The sequence below is a fragment of the Mercenaria mercenaria genome, unplaced genomic scaffold (genome assembly GCF_021730395.1).
Source record: "Mercenaria mercenaria strain notata unplaced genomic scaffold, MADL_Memer_1 contig_4720, whole genome shotgun sequence".
Classification (NCBI taxonomy): Eukaryota; Metazoa; Mollusca; class Bivalvia; order Venerida; family Veneridae; genus Mercenaria; species Mercenaria mercenaria.
The window spans coordinates 37178-63104 of record NW_026462971.1 but is presented as its reverse complement, the minus strand read 5'-3'; the positions used below and the strand labels follow the sequence as shown (position 1 = coordinate 63104).

At 35.8% G+C, this 25927-nt stretch overlaps 1 protein-coding gene across 1 annotated transcript in view; it reads left to right on the top strand.

Moving 5' to 3' along the window:
• The first annotated feature begins 7365 nt into the window (after window positions 1-7365).
• The window catches only part of LOC128554104 (guanylate-binding protein 1-like), a 43176-nt gene continuing 24614 nt past the window's right edge, over window positions 7366-25927 (top strand). Inside the window, exon 1 of the mRNA XM_053535347.1 lies at window positions 7366-7488. The gene's annotated coding sequence lies outside the window, so the exon portion shown is untranslated. The remainder of the gene's footprint in view (window positions 7489-25927) is intronic.

Sequence of the window (25927 nt, the reverse complement as noted above, 5' to 3'; positions counted from 1 at the left end):
GCACTTGAAGTTTGGCTATGACCTGGTATATACGTGTCAGGTTTCTTTAAGTTGGCAAATAATCAATGTAGATTTCGACATTTATATTCATTTATTTATGGATGAAGACGTATAATACACATAAAACAATAACAATTAACAATATCTGTTTTATACAATGTAAACACTAAAACATTGCAATATCACTTGGTTATCTAAATTAAAAATAAATTGCATTTATTACAATCAAAGTAGCTTGAACCAGAATGTGAATGTGAGAAACCTGCATATGTTGGCTCAAAGTCAGATTCTGTTTCGTCATGACATGGCTCAATGAAAGAATAAATAACATATTCTTATCATACAGACAACAACCTTTATCACAACTGAAAAGTATATTTTGCTGTAATTTTTTAATGTTGTGTTTATTTCTTCGTGACCAGAAATGTACTACAAACGCCCAGAATTTCTGCACTCGGCCAAGTGAAATGCCCAGGTCGCTTTGTTAGAGCCATGAAATTCACAAACAGACAGTCATCACAAGTTGTTTTCAATTATGCCTGGGTACCAACTGTCCTGGTATGCAATTGCTACATATTCACCGAGACTGAAATTCTCATTGTTTATATTCATATCATTTTCGAACTCATTTTCACCGTCTATTTCTGTCTCTTTCTCTTTTTGTACTAACATGTCATTGTGAATTTCTTTTAGTACACTTTTTTTCTGATTCAAAAATGTAAATTTCTCAGTGACAGCCCCCTTTTCTTGCGTCTTTCATGACTTTATTTTTGTCTGTAGAGGGCATTTGAGAAAGCCATTTCATCATGTTATTGAGATTTCTTTTCAGCAACAGTATCAAGGAGTGGTGGTGCATAGATGCATTTGGGCGACGTTTTTGACTAGAATCCAAGTCCCCGAAATGATGCTCGCAGCCAAGATTGGTCGACTGTGCATAGCCTGTGCATTTCAAATCATCTGGGCCACCAGGGAAAAATCCTTTAACTGCTTTTTAATGCAGCTAAGCATAGCACTAGAAACTACTTTGATTAATTTAAGCAGTAACTCTGTTTTGTCAGATTCTTTGAACACTTAATTTTCGAATACTTCTCTGTTTTGCACATCTGCAACATCATTGGATTCCCAGTGTTTGCAGGGTTCAAGAGAGTTTCGGGATTTTGCAACACAAGTTTGTAAATAGTCTGCTAAGCTCTGAATATGTGAATAAAACTTCAAATAAGGCACTAAGACAGATGTTACAAGATTCCTGTAAGGTCCTGTAAATCTGAGAAAGAACAGTCAAACAGTGAAGAAGTGTTTGTATATTTGGTTGCTGTACTGTACTAAGGACCTCGATCATGTCATTTGAATGATGAAGTATCTCAGCTGAGGTCTGGAGTATACCGTTGGACCTGTTGTTTTTATAGTTTCCTATAACATACTTGATACCATTTTCGCTACAATGAGCTTCAAATCTGTCTCGTAACCGACGGTGGTCTCCGGCTGATGCAAATATGTCGGATATACTGTGCTTACAACTCTCTCTACGACGGTACCAGTCTTACCCCAGAACTTGAATTGTTCGAGACTGTCCCGTCCGAGTGGGCCTTCTGCTTCTGCAATATTATTTCCGATTTTTTTTTACATCATCACATGCGTACTTGTGAAAACCTAGTAAAACATGAGCAATACAGTGTTTATTTTTTTGCTTATCATTTTCAGGATTATCATTTATCAAACTGTCTCTCCATTCATCAAGCAACCTATCTGCAGCTTTTTCATTGCTTGCACGATCCGACATACTAGAAGAGTGCTTTTCTAATGTATTTCTAATGTTCTGTTTAGAATCTGATTCGCCGCTCTTTTCATCTGTTTGTATATCACACATTTCTTGAACATGGTGTTGTGTTACTTCATTTATTATTTTGCAGTTTCATGTGCAACTCGTGTAAAACCAAGGCTCATGAACTCTCCACTGTCTAAAGTCACTGAAGTATCCAGTATTGTATTTTTTTCTCGTGGTTCCATCACGGTTAATACCGAAACTGTCAGCTGTATCAATCTTGGAGGCAATAAATTCCTTTGTGATGATGTGGCCTTCGTCGACAATAGTTTGGGTAGTTGACTTTGAGGGAAGGTCACTGATAGCAAGATCTTTAGAGAACATGTGATGGGAAACAGATTGCATGACTTTTGGGATTTTCTACCTCAAGACCAGCTAGTTCAATCACACACAATCTTACATCGTCATTGAAGGAACCGTCAGAGTTTTTAGTCTGGAAATTGTCTTGGAGCTTCTCCTGAAGTTTGTCTTGAATAGCTTCTAAGTTCTGAATTTCCATATCTTTATCTGCAACAATTTTGTTTAGTTTCTTTACAGTGTCATTGGAACTCATTCCCGTTCTGAGTTTATTCAAGCTCCTCTTAAAATAGTTAACGGACTGTTTTTGCTTTGCGCCACTGGCACCTTGTTCACCTAGCTTTCCTTTAAGACTTTCATTTTATAACATAAGTTGTTGAACATGGTCTTCACTATTTAATATTGACCGCCTTGCCCTTTTACTGTCATCATTTGCTCAGGTGAGTTTTTCTGATCACTCAATGTCCGGCGTCTGTCTGTCGTCTGTCGTCTGTCTGTCCGTCAACATTTAGTTTGTGTATGCGATAGAGGCTGTATTTTTCAACTGATCTTCATGAAATTTGGTCAGAATGATAACCTTGATAAAATCTAGGCCGAGTTCGAAAATGGGTTATCTCGGGTCAAAAACTAGGTCACTAGGTCAAATCAAAGAAAAACCTTGTGTATGCGATAGAGGCTGTATTTTTCAATTATTCTTCATGAATATTGGTCAGAATGATAAGCTTGATGAAATCTAGGCCGAGTTTGAAAATATGTCTTCTCGGGTCAAAAACTAGGTCACTAGGTCAAATCAAAGAAAAACCTTGTGCACGCGCTAGAGGCTGTATTTTTCAATTGATCTTCATGAATATTGGTCAGAATGATTGCCATGATGAAATCTTAGCCGAGTTTGAAAATGGGTTATCTCGGATAAAAAACTAGGTCACTAGCTCAAATCAAAGAAAAACCTTGTGTATGCGATAGAGGCTGTATTTTTCAATTATTCTTCATGAATGTTGGTCAGAATGATAAGCTTGATGAAATCTAGGCCGAGTTTGAAAATATGTCTTCTCGGGTCAAAAACTAGGTCACTAGGTCAAATCAAAGAAAAACCTTGTGTATGCGATAGAGGCTGTATTTTTCAATTGATCTTCATGAATTTTGGTCAGAATGATTACATTGATGCAATTAGACCAAATTCGAAAATGGGTCATCTGGGGTCACAAACTAAGTCACTAGGTCAAATCAAAGAAAAACCTTGTGTATGCAATAGAGGCTGTATTTTTCAACTGATCTTCATGAAATTTAGCCAAAATGATTACCTTGATAAAATCTAGGCCGAGTTCGAAAATGGGTTATCTCGGGTCAAAAACTAAGTCACTAGGTCAAATCGAGGAAAAACATTGTGTATGCAATAGAGGATGTATTTTTCAATTGATCTTTATGAAATTTGGTGAGAGTTATTGCCTTCATGAAATCTAGGTCGATTTTGAATATGGGTTATCTCGGGTCAAAAACTAGGTCACTAGGTCAAATCAAAGAAAAACCTTGTGTATGCGATAGAGGCTGTATTTTTCAATTATTCTTCATGAATATTGGTCAGAATGATAAGCTTGATGAAATCTAGGCCGAGTTTGAAAATATGACGAATCATTCCTTGGTCGCATACAATGTAAAACGAATCTGAGCAGACTTTACGGCATTGTACACATTTTTTTTCTCGGTCAATTTTTACGGAAGTAACTCCATTGGGAAGCTCATTCTTTTCTCTGATTGGATTACATTACGGTAATGTAATCCAATCAGAGAAGCGTCCGCTGCCTATCGCATTTGGCTAAACTTTGACTAAAGTGGCTCCAAAAAATCTCGAGTGGCGAAACATTATGGCTCCACATATATTTTCATTTTCCCCCACGTTGTTATTGTGTATTTGATCCGGAAGCGTGGTTCCCGTTTCGCGCCTCTCGGATATTCTCCCGGATAGATAAAACCGATAGCAAGTAATCAGCTGACGCATGTTTTGACAGGTGTGTATATTACATAGTGTTGTGACATGTGTGTGCGAGTTAACTGGAGCGGGGAAGACGGATGCGATCAATTATTAAAGAAAGCACGTTTTCAATGGATATGTTTGAAGTATCCGCTGATGTTTATTTTAATTGATCCAATTATCTATGACCAAACCAATTTTATTGATCAATGAGCGGCGACCCATTTGTTTCGAATGACTGTTTCCACGCTGTTTTCCGACGATTTTTTCGGTTCTTTGTACGAGATTAACTTAATCAGATAATATTTACGGTAATTGCGATAATTTAATTATAATCCGACATTTTTAAATAATTTCAAACTTTCCTTTCAATTTCCGCCGTATTTTGTAATTTTAGCATGATACCTCGTGTCAGTTTTGTTGTTCACAGTTTGATCTCGGTTGGAGTTGATACTCGATATTTAATTACTTAGTATCGTAATATCTATGATTTTTATATTTCTTTCAGCAAAATAATGTTAAATTTACATGAAATTAAAATTGTATAAGGAAAAAATCAACAACAAACACTCGATCTTTTACGGAATGTAACGTTAATATTAAATTTTAGCGTAGGCAATTAGCGCAGAGAGTAGTTTCCCTTTACCAAACTGGCGAAAATCGTAAATAAACTTATTTCAAAGTTAAAAAATTGTGTATACCTGTGACTACTACGCCCTCACGATTCGGGGGTGGTCCCGGAGGTCATAAATCTGCACATTTTACATGAGTATCAACGGTATGTTCTGTAATATAATGAAAGTATAATGACATTTGTTGAAAATGTATTCAGATTTGCACTAGAAGAAACTATGAATTCAAATGAAAAACAAAGAAACAGAACATTATTCCTGTTTGTTTATATAACATGCTTATGATTAATAAATACCTACTGTCTGATTAATGATTGCAGTCATTATTTTTGTCTTGCAAGTTTTCTTTATTGGAAATATCATAAAATGTTAGGTTCTGCATCAAGATTGTATTGCACACCATGTAGTAAACAATGCAGTAACTTACAAAATAGACATTTATAACCAAAAAACCTTGGAAATATACCTTTTGTTTGTTGTAGACAAAGGTGTGCAACGCGCAAAATGCACCCTGTCCCATTTTTAACAGTACCCTGCCCTTTTAAGAGCTCTCGAAAAATCCCTATAACTGCACATCTTTCTGTTTAAAAGAGTCTGTTGATAGTTGAAAGTTGATTTATATGACGAATATGAGATTGTGTTGTTAATAAGCATGCTAATTTAATTTTGTATCATCATTGATAAAAAGACTTAAAATTGTTATTTATTTATTTGTTACAAGAAAATATAAAACACAAAAGATATTACATTAATACATAGTATGTGTAACAAGTATTATGTTGTTTATTTTATACACATATCCCTTCTTTATGCATACAAAACAGACCATGGCTTCAAAAAAATGGATTGGCTCCTAAGTGGCTCTAAAATTTTGAAAGTGGCTAAACTGATGGCTCCAACTTTTAAAATCCCAGTGGACGCCCTGCAGGCTCATAAATATTCATAAATGGCAAGTTTACCGCATCTTTCAATGAAAACACATCCCGTCATAAACATGGTTCACCATAAATAGCCGCGCGCTTATGTGTGAAAAATATCGATTATTACCAATAATTGGTAATCAATAAATTTAATGACATACTTATTTTTAACGGATTTTCTTCAAATTTGCAGCTTTTGAAAGATAATTCATTTCTAATTTATATGATGTTAGTTTTATGTAAATTAGTTAGTAAGAAAATGGTTTATTTGGCTATTAAACCTAATGACCCTTAGAAAAGCTGGGGTTGCTAATCCTAGTAATTTTTACATATTCTCAACAGCTAGTCCGATTTTACAATCATTGTACGATAATATTCCTTGGGTAACCCTTTATAAAGAGTGCCAAATTATTCTGATTCATCAAAAAACATGACCACCAAAGCTTAAAACAAAATCAAATCCCCAAACGACATCTTCACTAAACCAGGTTGATTTTACGATAATTCTCAGAAATGTTTCTTGGGATGATATTCTGCTAAGATTGTCCAAATGAAAAACATGGCCGCCCTTGGACATGGTCACACTTTTCTCCATTTATAGAGCGGAAATTTTAAAAAGTATCTTGGCAGTAACTGAAGCCTTAATTTTGACTTTTTAATAACAATACTCATATTAATTTGGTCTGTCAAAACCATGCCAAAAGCATGTCCATTACTATTACTATTCCAGATATGCATTTCAAAATATTCTTACCAGAAAATAAATTGTCCGATTTTAGAGTAATTTTACAAAGACATCGTTACACACTATTTATTGCAATTTATCGCCAGAAATAACATTTAAGGGATTTATTATCACAAACGTAATTTAATGAACTAAAATAAGTTTATAAGTATTTACAAGATGTTTATAGGCTAATATGCGACCCATCTTAATAAATACGTCAACAGTTAAGCGTGTAGAAGTTCAGAGAAAGCAGATTTCAGATAGACAATAACAGTAATTTTCATTCTTAGTCTTTATTCAAAATGTTCATTATCCATATAAAAATTTGTAAAAACAACCATCCAATAAAATAATGTTTATTTGCTTTTTTATTGGGTTTTACGTCACAGCGACACAATTATAGGTCATATGGCGGCTTTACAGCTTTGATGGTGGAGGAAGATCTAAGGTGCCCCTCCGTGCTCATCACGGGCAAGAGACCTGAAGTCAGCGACCTTTATCACTCGGCCACGAAAATAACGTTTAAGTGTGAAAAAGAAAGAAAACAGCAGAAAAAGTAAAATAAATGGGTCTGATTGGATTTGAACCCATGACAATTACAAGTCCAGAGTTTTGGCCACCATGTCACATAGGTCACTTTAATGTGCCTATATAATGTTGATAGCGACCAAAGACAACGCCCGCAGACGTTTACAGTTATAGATTGATTACCTTAACTATGTTATTACAAATAACTTTTATATAAAATAGGTAACAATAAAAACATAAATGCAACTCATTAAGTTCGTTTGAATACTGCAAAAAGTTATCAAAAGGTTTAAATGCTTGCTAGTATTTTTTCGAGTTATAATGGTAAATATAGAAATATGTAACAGACGATATATGTTTCAATGCATTCATATCAGCAACAAAAATACATAATTGTATACTATCTACTCAATACGATTTGATGTTACTGAAAATTGTTACTATATAAATTGATTGTTTATCTAGGTTTTCAGCTTGGGAATACAATACAATCAGAAACAAAAGGGATATGGGCCTGGTGTAGACCTCATCCAAAAAAGGAAGACCATGTTCTATTGCTTTTAGATACAGAAGGACTTGGTGATGTTGCAAAGGTAGGTTAAATTTTAATATCGAGGAATGAACGCATCTCTTGATGTGAAAAGTTTTCGAGGTGCCACTTGACATTTTGCTTTATCTCTAAATAATTATGTTTTTTATTCAGATCAGCTCACGCCTAAAACCCACTTTCCGTTTTGCTTCGAAGCAAAATTATAGCTTAGTGAGGAATTCCACTGAGTACTACATAATTCTGACTCGGTGTACCGACTGTAGTTGTATTTCTTTCGCCAAGTAACTTCAAGAAATTACTTGACAGAACTCCGAGGCGTAATTATACAGGTAACACTATAATATGTACGGTAACCGTACTTTATGGCCATTCCCCGCGCCTCCGAGTATGTAATCAAGAACTGACCGACCATTTGAGTGCCGATAGATTATTTCGCGAAACTTCGAGACAATATTTCATTTTTTATCTGGATGAAATTGTTATATATTTAGTTTGTTATATCTTCTTTTCAAATGTGTTAAGTATGGCACTGGAATTGTTTCGGACTGTGCGAATAAAACTAGAAATAACTTTATGTAAAATGGACTAAATTAGGAATTTATATAAAACAGAAAAACGTTTGAGAATGCCGATTTGCTACATATGGTGATAAGATGGCGTCTGATTTAGCGAAATATATCTAGAAATAAGTTAATGTGAAATGGACTTAATTAAAAATAACATAAATCTAAATAAACTTCCAAATAACGGCCGTTGCAAAATAGTGATTTCTTATAATGAAAAAGATGTCATTACATTTGATTATGATAATGGACTTTCTTGCGCCAGAAATCTATCCAACACGAATATTAAAATTTCTACATGCAGATGAACGTTTTAGTTTAACACTCAACTGAATTTGATACTTAAGGATAGTATTAACACATTATGTTATACCAGGAATCGCCATCGGACAAAATTAATAAACTGATGATGTTTGCACAGTATGCTCAGGAAACTTTACTGAATATAAGAAAACTGCATTATTTTGTGTGTTGACATTCATCTAGATCAATGGATGTTTTTTATACATGCTAACGCATATAATAGTGAAGGTTATAAGCCGAAAAATTGTGCACTTTGTAGAAGAGTTTTTGTTTTGTATGATTCTTGCGTATTATATCCTAATATTACAATTCTGATATAGAACCCATCGATGCATGAAATATTTCACAAAATATAGGCCGATTTTTATGAAAATTTACCAGCGGAGATTTTCATTGTACTTATCATATTTTTTTTTTTGTTTAATTCTAAAAATATTTTGTACAAATATTTGGCTTTTAAATGCTGACGCGATGCTTATATTTGTTTGGTATTTGTTGCAAAATTACTGGAGCGTGTCGAACTTTATTGATTTAAGCATTTTTGCATGTTAAACATGTACACATTGACCTTTTTGTAAAAATGCATGTAAAGAACAAGATTGAAGCCGTATCAACTAGAATTGATATTAAAGTGGACAAAATGTTAATGTTGACATAAGTAGACTTTTCTGAAACTTTTTTAGTTGACAATTTCATTGTAATGTTCTCATACAATGTTCTGAAGCTTATGACAGAAACCACTGGACCGTGACAAATTGTATTCATTTTGCTAATATGAACGTATTAATGCTGAAATTATTACGTATATAAAAGATAATACGTAAGGGTAGATTTCTAGGAAGCACAGAGCACCAAAAACACAGCCTCAGAATACAAGAATTAAAACACCACGCAAAATATTTGAGGACGAGCTTCAGATGTTATCATCGACGAATTGAAATTTGTTTAAACGGGCTGAATGCAGAAAAACAAGTTTTAAATAAAAAAAGCATACATCTGTTGACATTTTCGCGGCATGTTGTTTTTGCGAGTATTAATAATACTTTTTGTAAGTGAAGTGACGATAAATGTTAAGAACATGAAAATGTGAATAAATGCAAGGTCCATAACGCACGCTCCCCCCCCCCCCCAATCCCCCACTCCCAGCCCCCTTATAATCACCTGACAACTATTTTTGTAGATTCATATTGACACTTGTTTTTAAATTTAGCTCAATCTTTGCATGTATGGAAATACAATGTAAAATGTGGAGTCATGTTTTGAGGCGGACAGACAACAGACAAAATATGTCTCATTTTCAAATGATGCATTATACAACGACGGCTTTAAGCCACCGTAAAATCATATTTCAAACGTAACAACGAGATTACCTTGTACGAACGCGATTACCTTGTACGCGGGTAGATCGAAAGAAAAACGTTTATCACAAGACAATTTGCGTTTGTGGATACTACAAGATTCTTTTTGCCTTTGATTCCTGATTAACTTGAATTTGAAACGTCACGTGTATAATATTGTATTATTAAATGGTTAAATCTTATAAAAACTATGTCCTAAAAATGATAAGCTTACATTAAGGGAAACATCTTAAAGCTTTGGTAACATGACAAGCTTATGGCTAATGATTATGTTAATATATTTGATTAGCCTTTATTCACATCTGATCTTGATCTGAAGATTTGAACCTGTTCTTGACCCTGAGGAAAAATTGTTGGATATTTCTGTACTGTCAAATGGAATGATACTTAACCAAATTTAAACAAATCTGAAATAAGGATGCGAAAGGCAATAATTTGAAAAATGTGTTAGGACATTGACAGGTATAGAGACAAGCCGGGAGCGCCGCAGAGAGCGCCACCACCACCGCAGCAGCCACCACCCTCCTCCTTCTTCTCATCTTCCCTCCTCCTCCTCGTCATCCCTCTCCTGGCGGTGGTGGTGGCGGTGGTGGTGGTGGCGCTCCCTGCGGCTCTCCCGTCGCTTCCTGCGGCTCTCCCGTCGCTTCCTGCGGCACTCCCGGCGTTCCTGCTGCTGCACCTGCTGGATACGCATGAATGATTTCCCCTGCTTCTATAAATATATAATTACAATTCTGAGTCAAAATGAAACATAAAAGAAGACCATACCTTCTATGATTAATAAGTAATAATGATTATGTGACGTAACGTTCTATAATATTGGAACAAAGGTTAAGCAATTCCTTCCTGAGTCATAACCGATCGTTTTCAAACTTGCAGACTCTTGCTATATGCACGCCTGGTAAACAACAGAATTTCCTCTTTCAGAGGTATACGGTAATTCCGTTTTAAATGACACTTAGGATAGAAACTATAATAACATCGCAATAGCATCTAACATTTCACACTTTTATGACATCTTTAACTACATTTTAAAGGGGAATCGAAATATATTATCTATCAAATAGAGAATAACAGGCTACTGTCTTTTGATATGAATGTTATCAAGTCGAGACTGATACGGGCTGAAAGTGGTGAGGGAACCGAGCCCCTTTCGCCCATATCAGCCGAGACCTGATAACATTGATTTCAAAAGACAGTGGCCTGTTATTCTATTTATCATGAAACTTATGCAAACTGCCTAAAGCAACATATGTCTTCATCTCTTATTTCGTAAAATTGACTTCCGAAGCAAAACATTAATAAATTTATACTTTACGGATTTGAAAATTCATCTGCCCTTGAAACATCTGAACGAAACAATACGACAGCCATATTGAATTCAACTTCGACAATGTTTTTTGACTTTCTGATATTGTTGTAAAGAATATCAATCAAATAAACCCTTCCCTGAGTAAAAATAAAAAATCATCCTCTTGAATAAACCAGAACATGCTTTATTTCCACATTATTAAATCTTTGACTCAGACAACATGTCCAAAGCGCTGAAAAATTCACTTCCAGTTCCAAACTCAGGTCAGTCTCAGAAATACTTTAAAGTTTAATCACTTAGATCTAATTTTGCACTGATCCAAGAAATATAATTAACTGATCCAAGAATAACAAGTGAATGAAGTATTACCATGCAATACAAAGTCCCCTACTGGAAGGCAACTAATTTTCTCTACTGCAGTATAACATAATGATATATGTCAATAATGTATAAACAATATTGTACTATATATACAATATGTTATAACAAAACACTTGGATTAAAATTTGTATGTATAAAAACCTATAGTTGTTTTCATATAGCATTTTTTGGCCAATTATCAAAAAAGGTATCATATAAGTTATTTAAAGTAAGAAAGAAAAAAATGAGTGCCAGAATGTCACAATATACGCCCGTCATAGCAAATTTCTTTACACTAACACCTGTATTTGCAAATGGAATTTTAATTCTGTGGTTGTGTAGTAATTATTGTAATTCTTTTGTTTTGTCTGGATCCACAAAAAACCCTTACCAGGCAGAGATACCTTAAAATACACCTAAAATTTGAAAGTAACATTTATGTTTTACCACAGAAAAGTGGTCTTGGTTTTTCCCTATGGTCAATTACAAAAAGTTACAATATAAGTTATTTATAGTAACAAGTAAGGGAAGTTAATCTAAAGGAAAAAAAAACATCCAAAACAAATTCTAAGTCCAGACAAAAATCCTTACCTGAGATAGAGATAGGTCAAAATAAACCTCAAAAATGGATGTAACATGCATGTTGTACCACAGAAAAGTGGTCTCGATTCTTCCTTATGACTAGTAATGAAAAAGTTACAATAAAAGCTATTTATAGTAACACCAAAGGGAAGTAATTCTAAAGAAGGGACCTGCGCATGACACTTCGTCTCATAATGGTGTACAATTGTGCCGAGCTACATCAAAATCCCTCTATGCATGAAGAAGAAATGCTCCGGACAAAGTCATTCTTGAATTTGGCATTTGATCTCTAAGTGTGACCATGACCTTAGACCTAGGGACCTGGTTCTTGCACACAACAATCCGTTTCATGGTCAACATTTATGCCAAGTTACATCAAAATCCCTCTATGAATTAAGAAGAAATATTCCAGACAAAGTCATTCCTGTATCTGACCTTTGGCCTCTATGTGTGACCTTGACCTTCGACCTAGGGACCAGGTTCTTGCGCATGACACTCCGTCTAATAGTGGTGAACATTTATGCCAAGTAATACTCAAATCCTTTTTTGCATGACAAAGTTATACACCGGACAACAAAAATGTCCCATTGACGTTTAATCTCCAATTGTGACCTTGATCTTTGTGCTAGGGTTCTGGGTGTTGTGCATGACACGTCCTCTCATCATGGGGAACATTTAGGCCAAGTAATATCAAAATCCCTTGATGAATGACAGAGTTATGGCCCGGACAGAAAAAAAGTCCGTTGACCTTTGACCTCCAATTGTGACCTTGACCTTTGAGCCAGGTGTTCGGGATTTCCGCATGACACGTCGTCTCATCATGGGGAACATTTTTGCCAAGTGATATTTAAATCCCTTAATGAATGACAGAGTTATGAACCGGACACGAAACAGACCCTGTTCATGCCATGTTAACATCTGACAGCCAAGTGTGACCTTGACCTTTAAGCTAGGGGTCTGAAAGTCATGCGTGACACATCATCTTATTATGAGGTACATTTGTGCCAAATAATATTAAAATCCCTTCATGGATGGCAGAGTTATGGACCACACAGGAAAAAAGCCCTGTTGACCTTTGACGTCAAATTGTGATCTTGATCTGGACGGAATAACGGACGGAAAGGCGCATTCCTATAGTCCCCGAAACTGGTTTTCAACCAGTAGGGGACTAATAATTAACACAAATAATTTTGCTAATACTTAATAAATTAAATGTGCTTGCCTTAAATTAGGCATTAATCAAGAATAAGTATACATTGTGAAGTGTACTATAAACCTTTCCAAGAATCGATCCATGTAAACATTGTGATGTCATGATGATTGTTACACAGTGACGTCGTTCAGTGCTATTGTCTGTGTGTTAAATGTAGAGACTACCACATTTAAGGAAATGTTGAGAATACAGAATCTATTTAGAAAAAGTTGTGCAACATCGAAATTAGACTCTGTAATAAAATTCAATCTGGAAGGAAACTGATGTAAAAACTAATCCGTCAATATGGGAGGAGCTTAATTTTATAAAAAAAGCAAAATAAAATATCAGCCAAGTGACATCAGACACTTTGCATTGTAGTTGCATGATAAATTGAATAAACATGTAGATTTATGGTCATTGATAACAGTATAAAACTATATAGCGAAACGATTTACGGAAAAAAATGAAGCAATGAATAGATCTAACTGATAACGTATAAATGCTCGTTAACCTTCAAGTGCCAGTATCACCATTCTCCAAATATTGTGAAATCTGTCCTCAAAATTACTTGTGACCCAGTAAAATCTTTATGGTAATTATTTCTTCGACTCGGAGTCATTCCAAGGAATTTCGTCAAGTGCTTCGGGAAAAAAGTCATATCAGTACAATTGTGAATTCAGCTACTTGGACTTCATCTCGAGTCACTCCAAAGAGTTCCTTTGACTGACTCTGCATAAATGCTCGGAGTCAGATAGTGAAACGTTTTGACTGAAAATGGCCGACTCGAAGAAACTTCGAGTAGGAGCATTGGTACTCGTTCTGGCTATTATCCGAGGATCAAGTAGAACGAGTTTTCAGGGTGAACTGAGCTGTATCATATTAATCCGAGCAAGGAGTAGTCAGTGCAGCCGAGTCAATATTAAGACTGGCATGCACTGCGCGAAAATCAGTCGTTAAGTTAAGACTTACACTGTTCTCTAAGTTTCGGTTATCCCATCTAGATACTGATTTATAGAGTCGTGATCTGTCTACTGATCAACCAAAAATGTTTTTTGTTATAATGAGGTCATCCAAATTGCACACCGAAGGTCATTCTCGGTGGTAATGTGAAAGTCATTGTTTGAAGATTTTTATTAGACGTTCCATTACCATTCATCCGATTTTATTTATATATCTTTTTTGTTGGGTTTAACGTCGCACCGACACAATTATAGGTAATATGGCGACTTTCCAGCTTTGATGGTGGATGAAGACCCAGGTGACCCTCCGTGCATTATTTCACCGACCTTCCGTAAACCAGCTTGATGGCTTCCTCACATGAAAAATTTAACACCCCGAGTGGGGCTCGAACCCACATCGATGAGGGGCAAGTGATTTGCAGTCAGCGCCCTTAACCACTCGGCCACGTAGGCCCCGCATCCACTTTTAAAAGTAAAGCAAATTGATATATGTTACATGCTCATAATGGTGTTATGGTTTGGCAGATCTTAATTATTTGTTGTACTGACGGAAGAAAAATAGTAATGAAACTATCACTAGTTGAAAATATTGTACTCTGAAATGTTACGAAGGTTGCTTTCCTTGTTTAAAATTTATACTTTCTTTTTTCCCTTTCCACCAACACCTCAATTCTTTTGTCTACCACTTATCCCCTCTTCTTGTATATGGCATATAATTAAAATGTACTTGTTGTTCGAATTTTGAAGCAACAAACTGTCGACTATATTTTCAAGGTTTTAGTGTATTTTGTTATTTGTAGGTTACTAACCGAGTAGGAGGTGTTCATGAATTGAAAATACCCGCGCTCGTGCGAATCGTGACACCGAGAGCGCGACGCTCGAGGTGTTACCGCACGAGCGCAGGTATTTTCAATTCATGAATACCGATCTAAGAGGTAAGTAACTGACTTACACAACGTTTTTTTTTAATTTGTTAGTTTTTATTAATTAGTTTATTCATGTCTTTCCTTCTCCCAGTCAGAAAAAACATGATTGTGGGAATTACTCTTACTTCAGCAGGTAAATTGAAATGCATAAAATGAAAGTCCTGCTAATTCGCCAATGTAATTGCATTTTTGTTAGCCATTATTTGTTGGAAGGTTTCCTTTGTTTCATTTTACTGAAAAAAAAACAACGCACCAGTATGGTCTCTGTAACATCAGTATTTTACTTTCTGAAGTTCATATTCTCTGAAGTGATATTTAACAATTATGTATCCGAAAAGGGTAACGTCTGTTTTTTTTTTTCTTTTTTCTTTTTTTCTTTTTCTTTTTTAATGCACAACTTCACACTTCGGTTGCATGTTTATAAAACATTTTCATGATAAACCTAGTTTTGGGCTAATTAGGGTTTCGTCGTGGTCGTTGATGTCGTCGTCATCTTCATCATCATCATCTAACAATAATAATTAAAATGCTTATCTTCTTCTTCTACTCTGTCGTGTTAAGTACTTAGCCATGAATGTATCTTGTAGGTGAAAACATGACGATCGTAATTCAAAGGTCAAAATTTACAAAATAAAAAGAAATAAAAAAAAAAAAATATAAGTATACATTTGTAAATGCTACCTGACGCAGGTATTGTCTATTGTTCGTAAGTATTGATCTGGCACTCATTAATCTTCGCCAGTATTTTCGGGGGTTTCCATTATTTTACGAAATATTATTATCCTAAAATTACCAATAAAAATAACCAATGGCACGGTGGCATAGTGGTAGCTGTCTGACTGCCACGCACTGTACCACGAGTTGATTTTTTTTTTAATTCAATGTAATGTTGTTTTCGTAGTCACTTTTACTCTTAAAATATCTGCGTAACATATTTCACGAACTCTGATTGTTTTCTCTTGTAGATTTATAGACCATAAGGTTTGATCGGATAAGTATTGCAATATTTCTACCGATAAAATCTGGAGGAAAATAAGTTGAACCAAAAATACAGTTTAGCAGCTAAACGTTTTGTCCGCAGATCTATTTGCACATGTGACATTATGAAAAATCATAAAGAAATATATACGCATTATTTTATCACTGTTTAACTTCAAACACCAAAAATTAATTAACAGAAAATATAAGGAATATTCTCGAGTGTCAGGTCAATACTTACATACAATAACATGACATTTAATAAACATAACAGTTTAGACTCATCTTACATTCTTTTCACGTGCTCAGATATGGTATGATACCTGTGCACGAGCGCAGGTATGGTATGATACCTGTGCACGAGCGCAGGTATGGTATGATACCTGTGCACGTGCGCAGGTATGGTATGGAGGTATTCATTTTGGTTCTTAACTCGCCGAGAACAATAGAACAGTTGTGTAAAAATTCGATACATGACTCTGTGACTATGTTTGGGATACTATCCCATAATATCTGCCTTTACTTTTATCTTTTATGTGATATAGACATATTAACGGACATTTGCAATAAAAATTGTCAGTGTCACACGACACAAAACACTCGCCTGTAAAACAACTACAGTTAGTAGACACTCTAACAAATTAAGATCTCTTCGAAGGATGCAACACTATATTAATGTAAGGGATATAGATATTACATTGCCATTAATCTCTGCTTTTTTGTGCATACTACTAACAGATTAAGAACATTTCTTATACAATTCTCATGTATCTTATAAGTTTACATTGAAATGTACGGTACTTCACGATGTTATTTAATTTTTTTGAAACAAAATTACCGAATAATATGTCAATAAAAATCTCCACCACAGCAAGACAGGTATATGAACATTAATTTGAAAGATATCTAAAATGTAGAAACATATGTGATATGTAGTTAAAATGACCTTCCTTCATCCTTTTCTAAAGTCGGCTGAAATCTATTTTCAAAGACTTAAATTTCAATATCACTTCAGAAGATAACGATTGGTCAAAGTCTGTTTGAACTTTCTTATAAGTCAGTCATGTCTCTCTGAAACGGATTCTTTTCTCGATGGATTTTGTTTTGCTACTGCAGTTATTTGAATAACTAAAGTCATCAATATTTTTCATATCAGTCAGTCATTAAGTATATAAAATCGTATTATAAATGATACTGTTGCGAGGATGAGGTGCACTTATGATTGTTTATTATTATTATGTTATCAATATATTCTAGATACAAATTATTAAATTAAAAACCTTGTTTCATATTCAAGAAGGTCATACTCACCGTAGTTTGACCAGATGATTTTCATTCTTTAAAATGGTATAATACCTCATGAAACCTAGCCCTAACCACGTGCCAATGATGCTTAGAAGTGACTAAAACTTTTGACCCTGTTCTTGAACCTAGATGACCCAGTTTCACCATTTACAATTCCTATACAGAGACAAAAATTCTGATCAGATTTCCTGTAAATCTGACGAACACGCGATCTTTTGAGTGTTACTTACTTTAAATGGCCTGGGTTTAACCCAGATGACCTAGTGTCGCACTTGACCTAGATCATACGGCCTCTGGATAGTTTGCAATGATTTCTATGATTAAACATGTGACTAAGCTCTTGACCCTAGATGATTCATATTCAAACCAGATCTAGATTTCATAAAGGTAACATCCGAAAATGGTTTCATGGACAGTACATTTCCTTGAAAATGCCCATCTGGAACGTGTAAAAAAGGTTTTGAACTAGTGTCCTAGATTTTGGCACTGGATGACCTAGTTTCAAATTCTAACCATATTTCATATAAATTTAGTATTAATTGTGGTGTAAGAATGTTACCAAGGCATTGTATATGAACTAGTTTCTTACCCCTGACAACTCTTCTAGATTATATCAATGAAATCTGTGAAAAGATCACTTGGAATCATATGGATTATAGATATATGATATATTGTATAATACATTACTTTTAGAATATCTACTAGATATTTCTATGCTTTGGCCTCGTAAGCTAGTTATTAACTCAGATAATCCAGTTTAGAACGTTATCTTTTTATCATAAAGACAAAACATGTAGAACAGGTTTGATGAACATGAGGTAGACATTGCTGCCACTAAAATAGTAATCATCTTAAAAAATGAAGAAGAGCTTAGCTGAGGAGGACCAAGTTAAGCAAAAGCTCTTATGCTAATCAAAACATGTATATCTCTTACTACAGCCACTTACATAAACAAGACATTTAGACTCGGATTCGTGGATTTTTAGTCTTTGCAAGAATAATATTAAACGGATAAACTGACTGAATGTGTGATTTCTTTTAATTTTTCGTCATCAAACGGATATTGCCTCGTATCCGGATTATAGAAATACTTAAAATTAAGACAAATTAGCGTAAAATGTGGAAGATGTGACAAAAAGATAACACAATGGTTAAGACACCACCGCTTAAAATATAGCTTATTAGGTCATTTATATTACTAGAAATAACGATAGAACCTCAAACTTATTCCAACATAAATGTTTTATTGATGATTTACAATATTGAGTTCTTAATGAAATACAAGAAATAGATAAAGCGAAGAACTAACTCCAGAAATATACTTTTTACTTCAAAACTAACATGTTTCGTCCATTGGACTTCATCAGAGTATAATAACAAAATAGTATGACGTCACAGGAAAGTACGACGTCAATGACGACGTCAAAAGACGTTACCCATTTTGGCGTAATATTCACATATAGTATAGGATCAAAAATAGATACTTATTCCCTGCAAAAATTGCAAAGCAAAATTAATATTAATACAGGCAAGGAAAACTAACTTATATGCAAATATACATTAGGAAGAATCTGTGTGAAAAAATGAAAGACTAAAATAATATTTTAGCATTCATGCCATGAGGCCAGGCTGTATTCAATGTATGAATCCAACGAGTCTCTTTCAAGAGCCTAAACCAGTCATTTTTTACCAAGTCGATATATATTGCTGAAGTCAACAGACAGCTGAATAATACTGCTTACTACAAAAAACTTGATCATAACCCTGTTGAACAGTTTTCAAAAGATGTTACTGATGTTTTAGATGTTATTTGTAGGAATGTTAATGGTGATTCTAATGATACTTTAGTTGTACCTAGTGGTGCCAGAACGCCACAGTTTTACATCTTGCCCAAAATTCATAAAGATATTAACTCAGAACTACCACTTGGTTACCCGGGACGGCCAATTGTATCTGGGTATAACTCTGTTACTGAAGGCATATCTGAATACATTGATAATATCTTGAAGCCACACATGGAAGCCCTGCCCTCATATGTTAAAGACTCTACTGACTTCATTAAAAAGCTAGGGTCTATGCCTAATATCTCCCCTAATGCATTTTTGGTTACTATGGATGTTTCATCCTTATACACTAATATTCCGCATGATGACGGGATAGAGGCTTGCCGGGAATATTTGGACAAAGCTCATTCATACTTGTCACATCAGTCAGTCAATGATATTTGCCAGCTTATTGAACTAGTCTTGACTAAAAACCATTTTCAGTTCAATAATGAAAATTATGTTCAAATTTTAGGTACTGCTATGGGTACACGTATGGCTCCTACTTATGCTTCACTTTTATGGGTAAACTGGAAAGCGATTTCCTAGCTATTACTACTGTTAAGCCATCGCTTTGGTTACGTTTCCTCGATGACATTTTTTTATATGGGAACACAGTGAAGCAGACCTACTTAAATTTATTGACAGTTTAAACAATGTCCATCCCAATATAAAATTCACCCACAGTTATTCAAGAGATACAGCTACATTTCTTGATGTTAATATTGGTAGAACAGGAGATGGTAATTTTGATTTTTCTGTTCATGAAAAAGCAACCAATACACATCAATACATTGAATTTTCATCCTGTCACCCTCTTTCATGCAAGAAAGGGATCCGTATAGCCAAGCTAAGCGATACAGGCGTCTCACTTCTAATGATGATTTGTTCACAAATGAATTGGAGAAATTGCGAACGTATTTCCAAAATCGTAATTATCCAAGTCATATCCTTGATGATGCTTTAGATAAAGCATCAGCATTGTCAACCGAAGAAGCCATGACCAATCACAGGCAGAACACAGATGATATTATCCCCTTTGTTTGCGTATACAACCCATCCCTACCAAACATTGGTCAGATCCTTAATAAATATTGGGGGCTTTTTGAACTATCTGAGAAAAGCAGTGTACGCAACCTGGTTAAATGCAAACCAATTATTGCTTACAAGCGACCTACAAATCTTAGTGATATCTTGGTTCACAGTAGCCTGATGTCTTCGGATGTAAATGGTGGTGTTCTTAAATGTAATAGAACACGGTGTTCTCATTGCGCTAATATCACTGAATCTGTACAGTTTACAAGCTCTCAAACTTTAAAAACTTACGATGTTAAACAAAATCTTAACTGCATGTCTGAAAATGTTATCTATTTAATCACATGCAAAAAGTGTAAGTTACAATATGTGGGACAAACACATCAGAAATGTTCTCAAAGAATGAACAGCCATAAATTTGATATCAGACATTTTCCTGATACTCCTACAAATGTATCTGAACATTTCAATTCTGAAAATCATTCTGTTAGTGATTTTTCTTTCATGCCAATCGACTTGGTAAAAAATGACTGGTTTAGGCTCTTGAAAGAGACTCGTTGGATTCATACATTGAATACAGCCTGGCCTCATGGCATGAATGCTAAAATATTATTTTAGTCTTTCATTTTTTCACACAGATTCTTCCTAATGTATATTTGCATATAAGTTAGTTTTCCTTGCCTGTATTAATATTATTTTTGTAATGAAATACAAGAAATTCAAACCAAACTCTGAAAATCAGGTGATATGCAAGGACTTTAATTAAACAATGCATTGCAAATTTATCTAAAATGAAATTAGCATATTTCTTTAATATGTATGAGCAGTTCAGAAAGCTTTGTTTTAAATAATTGCTGTGTTTATTACTTTCAAGCAAATATTGACGTCATCAAGTACCCTACAAGTTTACAGTAATATTGTGAATACGAATCTCCTGTGAATGATTTTATTTCTTGTTTCTTACTTGGAGATAAACATGTTTGGTCTTCAGCCACTTTAACTCCAATGCCGATGACTTTGTTTTAGAAACATGTATGTATACAATTGGTTAGAAATTATATTTTCTAACTTTAGACACCCGTGTTCTGAATTTTGACAATCAAGGCTTTTTGACAAAGCTGATTAAATACTAAATGTAGTCGACCAGTACTTGCAAGTAATCTTAAACTATATTTTTTTCCGATTTTTCTTTCTGATATACACAAAGCAGACCTTTATGCTATAATATACAAGTAGTGGAAAATACAACATACGGTACACAGTAACGGTCACAATACATAACAGACGTTACTTCAAAATTCCAGATGCTATATCTCAAAAATGTGCCATGATATTTTTGAGGACTTTTTTGTATGTTTCATTTCCTTATATACTACTTATTCCACACTAAAACCGATATGATGGAATTGGTGTCAACCCCAAAAATTAAAATGACCAGCCTATACAAAATTATGGTGTAATATACTATAGACAGTTAAAACAATATGATAATTTACCCCGTTTTGCAAGTACTAAGGTTGTATAGAAGAGGAAGCGCTTATTATGCTCAACTGATTCCCTTTTTACTTGTTTATAGGGTAACTTCATCAGTCAAGTTTTCATTAAATGAAAGTATCCTGCACATACCATGTAAATTGAAAGAAATATAATCTGAAAAGTAGATCCCTCGGAAGCACCGAGAACAAGGCAAACAGTGAAAATTGCAGACTCGGTTTGATTGAGTCTGTTCTTGAGCAGTAATGGAAAATGCAACACTGCCCACGCCCCCTAGCACCGGCATAAGTAGTATTCAATCTTCAAATCTAAATGAGTTGAAATCAATGATCCCGAAGGACCAGAAAATATAACAACACTGAGATGAAGTCGGGGCGACTTTTTACGCCCGCCACACAGCACTTAACACCCGCTGTTGTGAAGTAAATATAATCTGAAAAGTAGATCCCTCGGAAGCACCGAGAACAAGGCAAACAGTGAAAATTGCAGACTCGGTTTGATTGAGTCTGTTCATGAGCAGTAATGGAAAATGCAACACTGCCCACGCCCCCTAGCACCGGCTTAAGCAGTATTCAATCTTCAAATCTAAATGAGTTGAAATCAATGATCCCGAAGGACCAGAAAATATAAAAACACTGAGATGAAGTCGGGGCGACTTTTTACGGCCGCCACACAGCACTTAACACCCGCTGTTGTGGAGTAAATATGATCTGAAAAGTAGATCCCTCGGAAGCACCGAGAACAAGGCAAACAGTGAAAATTGCAGACTCGGTTTGATTGAGTCTGTTCATGTGCAGTAATGGAAAATGCAACACTGCCCACGCCCCCTAACACCGGTTTAAGCAGTATTCAATCTTCAAATCTAAATGTGTTGAAATCATTGATCCCGAAGGACCAGAAAATATAACAACACTGAGATGAAGTCGGGGCGACTTTTTACGCCCGCCACACAGCGCTTAACACCCGCTGTTGTGAAGTAAATATAATCTGAAAAGTAGATCCCTCGGAAGCAACGAGAACAAGGCAAACAGTGAAAATTGCAGACTCGGTTTGATTGAGTCTGTTCATGAGCAGTAATGGAAAATGCAACACTGCCCACGCCCCCTAGCACCGGCTTCAGCAGTATTCAATCTTCAAATCTAAATGAGTTGAAATCAATAATCCCGAAGGACCAGAAATATAACAACACTGAGATGAAGTCGGGGCGACTTTTTACGGCCGCCACATAGCACTTAACACCCGCTGTTGTGAAGTAAATATAATCTGAAAAGTAGATCCCTCGGAAGCACCGAGAACAAGGCAAACAGTGAAAATTGAAGACTCGGTTTGATTGAGTCTGTTCATGAGCAGTAATGGAAAATGCAACACTGCCCACGCCCCCTAGCACCGGCTTCAGCAGTATTCAATTTTCAAATCTAAATGAGTTGAAATCAATGATCCCGAAGGACCAGAAAATATAACAACACTGAGATGAAGTCGGGGCGACTTTTTACGGCCGCCACACAGCACTTAACACCCGCTGTTGTGAAGTAAATATAATCTGAAAAGTAGATCCCTCGGAGGCACCGAGAACAAGGCAAACAGTGAAAATTGCAGACTCGGTTTGATTGAGTCTGTTCATGAGCAGTAATGGAAAATGCAACACTGCCCACGCCCCCTAGCACCGGCTTAAGCAGTATTCAATCTTCAAATCTAAATGAGTTGAAATCAATGATCCCGAAGGACCAGAAAATATAACAACACTGAGATGAAGTCGGGGCGACTTTTTACGGCCGCCACACAGCACTTAACACCCGCTGTTGTGAAGTAAATATAATCTGAAAAGCAGATCCCTCGGAGGCACCGAGAACAAGGCAAACAGTGAAAATTGCAGACTCGGTTTGATTGAGTCTGTTCTTGAGCAGTAATGGAAAATGCAACACTGCCCACGCCCCCTAGCACCGGCTTAAGCAGTATTCAATCTTCAAATCTAAATGAGTTGAAATCAATGATCCCGAAGGACCAGAAAATATAACAACACTGAGATGAAGTCGGGGCGACTTTTTTCGGCCGCCACACAGCACTTAACACCCGCTGTTGTGAAGTAAATATAATCTGAAAAGTAGATCCCTCGGAAGCACCGAGAACAAGGCAAACAGTGAAAATTGCAGACTCGGTTTGATTGAGTCTGTTCATGAGCAGTAATGGAAAATGCAACACTGCCCACGCCCCCTAGCACCGGCTTAAGCAGTATTCAATCTTCAAATCTAAATGAGTTGAAATCAATGATCCCGAAGGACCAGAAAATATAACAACACTGAGATGAAGTCGGAGCGACTTTTAACGGCCGCCACACAGCACTTAACACCCGGTGTTGTGAAGTAAATATAATCTAAAAGTAGATCCCTCGGAAGCACCGAGAACAAGGCAAACAGTGAAAATTGCAGACTCGGTTTGATTGAGTCTGTTCATGAGCAGTAATGGAAAATGCAACACTGCCCACGCCCCCTAGCACCGGCTTAAGCAGTATTCAATCTTCAAATCTAAATGAGTTGAAATCAATGATCCCGAAGGACCAGAAAAAATAACAACACTGAGATGAAGTCGGGGCGACTTTTACGGCCGCCACACAGCACTTAACACCCGCTGTTGTGAAGTAAATATAATCTGAACAGTAGATCCCTCGGAAGTACCGAGAACAAGGCAAACAGTGAAAATTGCAGACTCGGTTTGATTGAGTCTGTTCATGAGCAGTAATGGAAAATGCAACACTGCCCACGCCCCCTAGCACCGGCTTAAGCAGTATTCAATCTTCAAATCTAAATGAGTTGAAATCAATGATCCCGAAGGACCAGAAAATATAACAACACTGAGATGAAGTCGGGGCGACTTTTTTCGGCCGCCACACAGCACTTAACACCCGCTGTTGTGAAGTAAATATAATCTGAAAAGTAGATCCCTCGGAAGCACCGAGAACAAGGCAAACAGTGAAAATTGCAGACTCGGTTTGATTGAGTCTGTTCATGAGGAGTAATGGAAAATGCAACACTGCCCACGCCCCCTAGCACCGGCTTAAGCAGTATTCAATCTTCAAATCTAAATGAGTTTAAATCAATGATCCCGAAGGACCAGAAAAAATAACAACACTGAGATGAAGTCGGGGCGACTTTTTACGGCCGCCACACAACACTTAACACCCGCTGTTGTGAAGTAAATATAATCTGAAAAATAGATCCCTCGGAAGCACCGAGAGCAAGGCAAACAGTGAAAATTGCAGACTCGGTTTGATTGAGTCTGTTCATGAGCAGTAATGGAAAATGCAACACTGCCCACGCCCCCTAGCACCGGCTTAAGTAGTATTCAATCTTCAAATCTAAATGAGTTGAAATCAATGATCCCGAAGGACCAAATAATATAACAACACTGAGATGAAGTCGGGGCGACTTGTTACCTTACTACATTAACATTTTCAGACACATGTAGCCCTGCATACTTTTGCAATAAACAGACAGATAATCAAGTTATAATTACAGAAAATACTAATATATATTAACATAATTTATGTTAAGCATGTTAAGTAATGGCTCAAAACCTGAGTCCAAACAATTAACTGTTTCTTTTTAAATGTTGCATCATATGTTTTATTATTTTTCTTTTGAAAACTTTGGTTGTGGCATTGGTTGATTTTATGCAAATTAGCCAAACATCCCTAAAGTGGAGTAAATCATTTATCATCATAGTAACAAACACTATTTCAGAAATTACAAAGGGACTTTAAAACCAAATTAAAACTACCTGATACATTGAAATTGATTTTAAACTCAAAAAGATTTTTTTGAACAACATTGTGTCATTTAGTAACATTCTCATTAATATGCAAATTAGTTTATTAATTATAAGAAAGCTGATAATAAAATACCAGTTTCTCAGCTCAATTTAGTACCGTTTTAGCTCACCTGTCACATAGTGACAAGGTGAGCTTTTGTGATCACCCTTCGTCCGTCGTCCGTCGTCTGTGCGTCCGTGCGTCCGTCCGTACGTCAACAATTTCTTGTCTGCACGATAGTGGTTTTATTTATGATTTTATTTTAACCAAACTTGCACACAGCTTGTATCACCACAAGATCACACCACACATCACTTGAACTGGCCAGATCTCTTTATGGGTTCCAGAGTTATGGCCCTTGAAAAGGCCAAAAATAGCTATTTTGACCTTGTCTGCACAATATCAGCTTTATTTATGATTTGGTTTTTACCAAACTGGCACACAACTTGTATCACCATAAGATCTTGTTTCTTTTTTGAACTGG